Source organism: Sinocyclocheilus grahami, unplaced genomic scaffold (genome assembly GCF_001515645.1).
Source record: "Sinocyclocheilus grahami isolate Dianchi unplaced genomic scaffold, SAMN03320097.WGS_v1.1 scaffold1055.1, whole genome shotgun sequence".
Lineage (NCBI taxonomy): Eukaryota > Metazoa > Chordata > Actinopteri > Cypriniformes > Cyprinidae > Sinocyclocheilus > Sinocyclocheilus grahami.
Window position 1 is genome coordinate 61,366 of NW_015506234.1, and position 10,699 is coordinate 72,064.

Sequence of the window (10,699 nt, forward strand, 5' to 3'; positions counted from 1 at the left end):
GAGGTGTCGGTTAATGTTTTTTTTTTTGACAAACACAGAAACACCAGCAAGTGATAACGAGTTGCTGTTTACTTATTTATCTCTCTCTGTGCTGTTACCTTGGTATCTCGCAGCCCTTCGGCAGTAGCAGAGCTTCGTAGTTTATTTATACCGCGCCTCATTATTTATTAAAAACTCAGTTAGTGGGGCAGGCTTGAGCGCCGGGGAGCCGACAGGCTGCCGCGTTTCATCCTCCTGTGCCAAGTGGGGCTCCCTCTTGCCCTATGCATTTTGCCAGCTCCGGGGAGGCGCAGAAACAAAGACGAGGCCATCGGGGATTGCCACGGAGCTCCAGGCTTCAAAGAGCTCTGCCCAAAAGACATTACATGCACACAGAGTGCCTCGGCAGACCTGCTGCATCTCTGATTCACTGGAAGCATTTTGTTCTCCTTTCAGGATGACTCAAAGTCCAAAGAAAAATAGATAAATGAAATAGTAAAACATTTGCAGGGTGATTGGATAAATAAAAATAAATATATATTTTTATTTTTTTCATTAATATTTATGTTTTAATTTCTGCAAACAGCTGTTCTTAGTTTTTTGGCTATAAATTATTTTTTTATTTATTTAAATAAATAACTTTTTAACATTTAGTCTTAACATTAAAAAACATGTTTTTAACATTCAGTATTTTTTTTATATAAAAATTATTTTTTCCATTTACCTGTAATTTTTAAAATACAGTACATATACATAAATATTTATGTTATATCCTCTTTTAGGAGGCTTTAGTTGAGGAAATGATAAGGGCTGGGATGTGTCAGGGGTTGAGGCCGTGGAGAGGCCTGGTTCTCATGGTAAGATGATCCCTGTTGGGTGTAGTGAGGGACTTTTGGAGGAAGGCTGGGAAATCTCTGTGCATTTGTGGCATATTTTGTGTAGGAGGTGATGTTGAAAAAAGGGGGATAGTCTTGAAAGTCTATGTTGTATTGACTGTACAACCTCTGTCAGTACCTTATCGCTTCTGCACATTCAAAGGAATCTCTAATTAGAAACTGACTGATTTTATTTGTACACAATACTTACATGTACATTTGTGTATATTTAGATGTATATTAAATCGTACTAAGTATGGACTTAATGACAGCATCTAAATCCTATGTAGCCTACTATTATGTACACACATCTTACAGCTCAGTACTTTATATTATTTTTTATTATATATATATATTTATGTAGTTAATTTGTACTATTAAATAGATACAGTATTTAGCTCCTAACACCACCCTATACCCTAAACAGCTATATATGTTATGTATACTCAATAAGTTAAAATTTACTAATACATATATGTTTTAAGCTTTAATTTTAGTCTAAAGTTTGAAATTCGAAACAAGTTGAATATGGCACCAAAAATAACACAGAACAGAATGAAACTATTAAATACAAAGAAATCCAACTGTTCAATATCGATACTGTTCAATATTCAATATTGTATTAACCAAAGGCTTTGTAAAAGTTAGTACGTCTCTAAAGTTTGTTTAAAATGCTTATATGTTAATATACGTTTCTGTGTGTACGTAACCATGCAAAAATTGTGTGATAGAACCACACTTAAGCCATAAATTCCTTAATATGATCACACTGAATGGACAATTATAGGAAAACAACTGTTTAAAAATGCAATGAAATATAATACAAATACATTTAAAAGAAGAAACTGCTAAATCAAAACCTCCCATTTGCTCTTTACAAGTTTAGTCACAGAACATAAGGATGATATGCTTAAAGGGATAGTGCAACCAAAAGTGAAAACTCTTGTCATCTGTCATCATTTACTCACACTCAAGTTGTTCCAAATCCATATGAATTTATTTCTTCTGCTGAACACAAAACTGTTGGTAACCAAACAGTTACTGGTCCCCTTTGACTTCCATAGTATTTTTTCCCCATCCCATAGAAGTCAATGGGGACCATCAACAGTTTGCTCACCAACATTCTTCAAAATATCTTCTTTTACCTTACATAGAAGAAAGAAATTATGCAACTTTTAGAACAACTTGGGTGTTATCATTTTTGGATGAACTATCCCTTTAAACAAAGTGCAACATTACTCAAACAATGAGTTAAGATGTAAATGCATGTACTGCCTCAGCAGATAAAGCAAAATCATGTATAATGAAGTTTGGCAGCTTAATGAGTACATACATTTAACACACTCTCTTCTTAATAATAGAGATGACAGCAGCATCCCAGCCTGTGTTCTTTTAGTCCGGGAGGTGATTGTAATCATACACCTTCACAGGTAATTAGTGTGATAATTAGGGAGCTCCGACAGGTTCTGGTGACAGATGTGGGTGGCTTTTTGGTAACGGAGGTGTGTACCAGCGTCACTCATGTTGGGACGCTTTAAAGGACCCCTACCATTGCTGTCAGTGCACCCTATTGAGAAGCACAGCAGAGCCAAAATAATTTAAGACCATAAAAATGAATAAGAAAACTGGAAAAAATGGGGGAAAAAAGGTCATTGCGACTTCTTATCTCACAATTTGGACTTCATTTGGAGAAAAAAGTCAGAATTGTGAGATGTAAACTCGTAATTCCAAAGAAAAAAGTCAATTCCAAGTTTACATCTTGTAGTTCTGACTATTTTTCCTCAGAACTGTGATCTTGCATTTCTTTTTTTTTCTTCTTATCTCCCAGTTCTGCCTTTTTTTCTCACAATTGTGAGCTTCTTCTTCTGAGAATTGGGAGTTTATATCTTACAACTATGTCTGACAAAAAAGATTGATTGAAAAAAAGATATAAACTCACAACTGCAAGAAAAAAAAATATTTACAATATTGTGTACCACTGATCCATTGTGCATAAAAGACTAGGACAATCTATTAAGAAATATTAAGAAATGTTAACTTTTGTCTCAATATAAAGTGCCAAAAATAAAAATAATGTCAGCCTCAACCTGTGTTCAAGTATTTAATACAAAAGAGCACAGGATTACACGCAGAGAAAATATTCAACATTACTACTGATAAATGGGAATAACATGCACAACAAGATGCTCAATTACAGAACATTCCCACTAATCACAATATGCTAAATACGTAACGCTAATCACCAGTTTGAGAAGAAAGACAGTTTTTTCCTTCCTTCTGAAATGACTGACAGCTCCTGTCATGTTCTCTCCTGCCTGAAGAATTTGTCTGCTTCTTGCCATTTATTATATCTCTGAAATTCATTTCATTAATCTCTCTGGCAGTGTGTGTGGAGGGTTGAATCCCTGAGCTTGTCATCCTCCCTCCCCCCATACGGAGAAAAGGACTTTAGGGTTGAGGCTTAACACTGACCCCATGCCGGGAGTGTGTTGAGTATTAATTGAATGTGTAGCTTGTTTATCCCTATGGAACATCCCTTAGAGTAGTAAAGCACATGATTAATCCATTAAAGCTTTCATATTAAAACAAAGATAGCAGCATTGCTGCCTTTTTTCCTGCTACTGTAAGTCTGCATGTTGAATAGTTCCCAACACGTACCCTGGGAGCATCTTTTTCTTGAAGTCTCCCAGCTCTCGTATAATCAAATGCAGTGCAACTTTCCTTTGTTCGAAAGCGTCTAATTCTGATTGGAGGTTTGCCGCCGCATCTCTCCATTGGTTGCGCCGAGGCCAATCACGCACTACAGCCGACCTCGGTTGCTACATCTCTTTGCACAGATTTTTGAAAAGACTCGCTTGTTACTCCGTCATGCCATTGTTGCAGGAGCGCTGCTCTTCTCTTTCTTGAGATGATGCTGAAGCTTGTAAATAAGTTTGAATGACTGGGAAGGTTGGACATGGGTGGTCTTGTCATTTGTATAAGCGACACACACAGAGCCGTTTATTCTCGACCGCCGCTCTATCAGCCGTCATGTGTGCCTGTTGCGCCGCGAAATAGCCTCTGAGCATGATTTCTTGAATTACTCCAAAGGAATTCTCCTTACACATCATCTTTGAGCAGCTTATCAGGACCAGAGCAGTGGTAATTGAGGTGCGACCCATATAAGAGAATTTAACATGCTCTTGAGTGAGTCTGGAGATTTGCTGACCTACATATTAAGGGAACATTGGCAAAGCAGCCCCACAATCAATATGCAGACTCCAGCATTGGTCCCTCTCTCTCTCTCTCTCTCTCTCTCTCTCTCTCTCTCTCTTTTTCCCTTCGGCTAATGGGAAGGCTGAGAAATAAGGCACATGTTCTGTATTTTCAGTAAACCGGCACGCCAAACATACCACGTAAAATGGCCTTGACCATAAGAGGTTCTGGAAAATGAGATATTTGAGTGCACTTGTTTGCTTACATTTCCAGCGCAGGTGCAGTTGTGTATGCAATGAAATGTTGTGAGGAACGAAAGAGAGCCTATGAGACACTATTGTTTAATTTTTGGATATATGAACTATGACAGACACTGTTACCTATAAGATTCCAAAAAATGTGGGGAAAAAGTAAAAGATTTTTTGAGTCAGTCAATGATATAAGATGTAAATGAATATTCAAGATTGGGGACAACAGATTTAAAAGTTAACCACAAAAATAAACCATTTTAAAAACCAGTATCAACTGATTAGTAATCTGACTACTTGAGGGGACTTTAGTACACCTATTATTTTTGTTTTACAACAGTAAATCAAACAGTAATGCATGACATCTTAATTAAATTTGTTAGTAATTCTATTTAATTATTTATAATATACATATTCATTTTTATATTTATATTTACTAATTTATATATTTTAAAGAACACAAAATAATAAAATAAATGTTATTTTACATAAAGAACGTTTTTCGAAGAAAATAGTGAAAACAATTATAATATTATTTTCAAGTCATTTAAGCTCATTTTAAACTATTCTTATTACTGTAAAAATATAGTTTCATTCGCATTACTGTGATAAAAAAAGCTATAATTTTAAAGCATTTATAAACTATGGTAGCTTTTGTTGCATCAAAGGTGCAAAAAGGTTCTAAATGACCCAAAATTGGGTTCAAGTGCAGGACAAAAATAGTAATAAATACTACATTTATGTTGAAAAATAATTATTCTTTCTTTGTTTATTATTTTTTTTAGCTGTTATTTATTAATTTATTTTTGTAATATTAAAATAACAATACAGTAATGAGATTTAGCATTGAAAACTGTGTGGTCAAATATGCTCATCTTTGGTAAATATGATTTCTAAAGGTTTGTCTTTTGGTTTTAAGGATGAAATGTGACCTGGATATTTCTTGACCGGTTTCATAAGATTCACCCAAATATAAGATGGCCTGTGTTGGTCAGGTCTCTTTTAGTCTTTTCTCTGCCTCTCTATCTCTCTGACCTGGCAGTCTGCCGAGTCAACCTACGAACAGATTTGTCCTTGCAAGTGAAGATCGGTGAAGCAAAAAGCGTCCTCACTCAGGGGGAGCTCTGGGAGTTGAACTGAATAATTCTTCTTAGCCACTCTCTGCTTTAAAGCAGCACTTAAGTTGCTCAGGGACAGACAGATAACTGCTGTTTATGTGTTTGTTAGTTCATGTGAGGTAATTAGTAACACTCCTCCACCCTTATCACAGGTCCACTAGTGACCAATGTAGGTAACAGTCAGTGGTTTGAATCTGATTGAATGGGTCTTTAATGCTGTCGCTGAGGTTTAAACATTGAGTCTTGATGATAAAGATGTATTTTTTGTTGGTGTCACTGTCACATCAAATCATAGCATCTGAAACAGATGCAGATTTTAAAAAACAAAGCTCACTGATATCATAATTAGGAATGACATCAAGAAACCAAAAAACAGTCAGAAAATGGTTATTGGTAAAAGCAAAACTCTCAAAAAAAAAAATTTGAATCAAGATTCTAACAGCGATAGTAAAAATCATGATTGGATTTTTTTTCTATTCTATTCTATTTAGGGCTGTCAATAGATTAAAATTTTTAATCAAATTAATCGCACCATTTTTCTGTGATTAATCACAATTAATCGCAAACTTTGAAACCATGAAATTAAGCATAGACCATATATCTTGTTTCAAATGTTTATTTTGTCATCATTTGCTATATCCAGCAAAGTAAACCAAAAGATTGAAGGGTGATTCTCAAAAATCTGTATTTTCTGCAAGCTTTTTTAAAGATAAATGTAGATGTCTTTCCAAAAAAGGTGTGAGTGGTTATGAAAGAATGAATGAAATGCATTTGTCCGTGTTTCACTCTGTCTCGAATCACACTCGCGGAAAGCGCTTGAGAAACAGTGTTTTTTCCGTGGCTCGGTACGCTTTCAACTCGTTTTTTTAGTCTTGAGCAATACTGTATGACATTCACATTACATGATTTGACTGATTTTTACATAGAAAGGGCGACAGTGCACCGCATTAAAAGAAATGATCATTCATGTTTACATAACTGCTGGCCAAATTCAAAAACGAAACTAAAATTAAATCATCTTTGAGAGCAAGGGAGCCCCCTGGTGTTTCGGGGGCCCTACGCAGCTTGCGTATTTTGCATATAGGGAGGATCGGCTCTGGACTGCATATATCTACTACAGTACACGGATCCATTCAGAATAACTAAACACAGCAACATACACATGACAAATCAAAACATTATCGTGAATGTGTGTGGAAACGGCATGAATGTACGGAAATGTCTGTGCCTGTGCATGCAATTTGCGATCACGTGCTCTTCACAGACAATCACAGAATATGACAGAGCTTGTGTTTTAAACACACTGGAATGAATAATTAACTGAAAACGCAACACGAGTCTCTGTTCTCTCTGCAGTCTCTGATGTAATCAGCCTGGTTTCCTTTATATTAGCACTGTTTTGGACGGATTGTTTGAATGCATTCGCTTACTGGATCATTGGACTGAAAACTTTCCTGGAGTTTAGTGTCTTAAAATGATCTGATCGCAAGCAGAGTAGCAAAATTGGGTTAAAGGGTCAGAATAGAAATTGTGCTTCAGTAATTTTGCGTTAATTGCGTTAAATTATTTTAACGCGTTAAGTATTATGTAAAATATAAATGTAAAATTAATTGAATGCGTTAACGCGTTAACGTTGACAGCCCTAATTCTATTCTATTCTATTCTATTCTATTCTAATCACAATCTATCCAGTGGTGTGGCCAACCAAGATGCACAAAATAGACGCCACTTAACCACCGGGAAACATTCATAGCCTGGATCTAATTGATCATGACAGACTCACTTCCTCTTGCTGGCAGATCCAGTTCCTCTTCTAAAGAGCCTCTGAACTGGATTGATTTAGAGCTTCCTCCTCCCTGTTAATAACAATAAAAAAGTAGACAGACTCCAGCAAGGCCTCATCACTTACTCCATTACACGTCCTGTGAGCTGAGTGTCCTGCGGAGCCTCTGAAGTTTGGGATGGGTACTGAGTAATCACCCAGTCGTTGGGTCACTAGGAGCTGAATAGAGCACTATCTACAGCTTTACAAGAGTCATTGTATGCTGGGGTTTGGGGTGGAAGAAGCAGAAAATCTTAATATATAATTATATAACATACAGTATATATAATCTCTCTCTCTCTCTCTCTCTCTCTCTCTCTCTCTCTATATATATATATATATATATATATGCACTGCTGTTCAAATGTTTAGGATCAGTAAGATTTTTAATGTTTTTTAAGACATTTCTTATGCTCATCAAGGCTTTATCTATTTTATCAAAAGTACAGAAATTTTGTAAAAGATTATTGCAATTTTAAATTGTTTTTATATTTTAATAATTGGCACTATCTACAGCTTTACAAGAGTCATTGTATGCTGGGGTTTGGGGTGGAAGAAGCAGAAAATCTTAATATATAATTATATAACATACAGTATATATAATCTCTCTCTCTCTCTCTCTCTCTCTCTCTCTCTCTCTCTATATATATATATGCACTGCTGTTCAAATGTTTAGGATCAGTAAGATTTTTTATGTTTTTTAAGACATTTCTTATGCTCATCAAGGCTTTATCTATTTTATCAAAAGTACAGAAATTTTGTAAAAGATTATTGCAATTTTAAATTGTTTTTATATTTTAATAATTAAAATTTTCTTTCAAATATATTATATTCCTGTGAAGCAAAGCTAAAATTTTCATTATTCCAGTCTTCAGTGTCACATACATAGCCCTTCAGAAATCATTCTAATATGCTGAATTATAATCAATGTTGGAAACAGTTGTGCTGCTTAATATTTGGGACCTGTGATATTTTTTCAGGATTATTTGATAAATAAAAATGTAAAAAAGAACAGTGTTTATTCAAAATAGAAATTTGGTGTTACAATATACACTACTATTCAAAAGTTTGGGGTCAGTAAATTGTTTGTTTCTTTTTTTAAATGAAATTAATACTTTTATTCGGCAAGGATGTGTCAAATGGATCAAATAAATGCTGTTCTTTATAATGTTTTATTCATCAAAGAATCAGAGAAAAAATATTAAGCAGCACAACAGTTTCACCACTGATAATAAATCAGCATATTAGAATGATTTCTGAAGAATCATGCGACACTGAAGACTGGAGTAATGGCTGCTGAAAATTCAGCTCTGGGTCACAGAAGTAAATAATATTTTAAAGTACATTAAAATAGGAAAACAATATTAGAAATTGCAATAATATTTAACAATATTACTGTTTTTTTCTGTGATCAAATAAATACAGCCTTGATGAGCATAAAATACTTTTTTTTTTAGTTCAAAAGTCCAGGGTCAGTATGATTTTTTTTTTCAAGAAATTAATACTTTTATTCAGCAAGGATTCATTAAATTGATCAAAAGTGACAGTAAAGACCTTTATAATGTTATAAAAGATGTATATTTGAAATAAATGCTGTTCTTTGGAGCTTTTTATTCATCAAAAAATCCTGGAAATGTTTTCTTTTATTTTCAGAAATATTAAGCAGCACAGTTTCCAATATTAATAATAAAAAGAAATGTTTCTTGAGCAGCAAAATCGGCATATTAGAATGATTTCTGAAGAATCATGTGACACTGAAGACTGGATTAGTGGCTGCTGAAAATGCAGCAATAATTTAAATTGTAAAATTTATAATACTAATTTAAATTGCAGTAATATTTCACAATATTGCTGCTTTTGCTGTATTTTTAATCAAATAATGCAGTCTTGGTAAGCAAATAAATGGCTGAATGAATGAATGAATATACCAGTTCAGTTCCAATTCTTCTGCTTGTACAGTAAGGAAAAGTTGCAACACATGACTCCGTTTTTTTACTCTGTTCTCGCCACAAGCACTATATATTAAGTATTCAAACATTTACTTAATAATTATGTAAATATTTAGCGAATGTAATGACACTTTTAAATTGCTTTCAATAATCCTCCAGGGATGCAGCACAAGTAGCGCTGTTGGGGAGACACCACAACTGTCTTAATGAAGCTGTTAAACACCAACAGACTGTTTGGATGGATTTAGCAGCTCTGTGATCCTGTAAACCTGCAACAAACACTCTCTTTAATCTATCTTCCCAGTCCCGTTTCGGGATAGCATTTTAGAGCAACATAAGAGAATGGATGCTTTTGTTCTCTAGTCCCTTTTAACACCTGATAAGATCTGTGGTTTGAAAGCGTTTGATGGAGTGCTTGATCCTCTTCTAAGTGCACACTAGGAACGATGGCGAGTCCACTCATTTGCACAACACTTACTTCATTGTCCTTGTTCACTAAGGTTCAATATGTAGTCTTTTCTAAGACTGTTAAGCAGCTTTTTCCTCTTAGATTGTTTCGCTGTGGATCATCAACTCTTTTGATAGCGTTCAAGGAAAAGATGTCACCCTGGATGTTCAATGTTGCTGATAGTGTTTGCAATGTCTTTTCTGTTCAGATGAAGACCACACAGACAGTTAAATAAATTTGCTATTGTGTCTAAACAAACTGTGTTGCATAATGTGAGAGTTTGTTTACTCCGGAGCCATGCAGGAAATAATCAATAGTGTTTTTTCTGAATGTGAGGAAATGACCGTACCGCTGACCTGCCGGTTAGGATCAAAGACAGGAAGTGCAGAATAGTGACATAAAGGGCTGGAAGACCAAAAGGAAAAATACTGAGTGACAGGAATATGTTTAAGTATAGAGAAAGACAGAGGGTAAAGAACATGGTTTGTAAAAAGTAGATTTGACAGGAAGAGCTGTCTGCATGACATGTGAAGCAACCAACCACAGTTCATTTTTTACATAAGAGTTTATATGGGATAGAATGACAAGAAAGAATAAATAATTTAAAACGAACTAACTAAGAATTAGCTCTGGTTTGTGTGCTTTAATGGGCTCTTCCTGCAAACCTGCTTTGTTGCCGCTCTTTGTTTAAGATGCTTAATTTCTCTGGCTAATCTGGAAACCCATAACCAAAGCTCAAGCTATTGCTTTGCAAGTAAGATAGAGACTTAAGTAGTCCAATTCCCAGTGCGATCTTGCCACCCCCCTGAGAGAGAAGCCATTTAGATATTGGCTGTGGCTGCAAACTTAACAACTGTTTCTCATATGTTACAATCCAGGTTTATTCTAGATTAAACACAGTTTAAATCCAAATGGATTTAGACAGTATATGTATCTCTCTCTTTTTTAAACTCTGAAGAAAAATGTTGGAAGTCTTCTTTGTGTTGTGCTGGTGAGGGATGATGGGGGCTGGGCAGAAGTGAAGGAGAGAGCTGTTTTTATCAGAGGAGGCAGACAGCCACACTT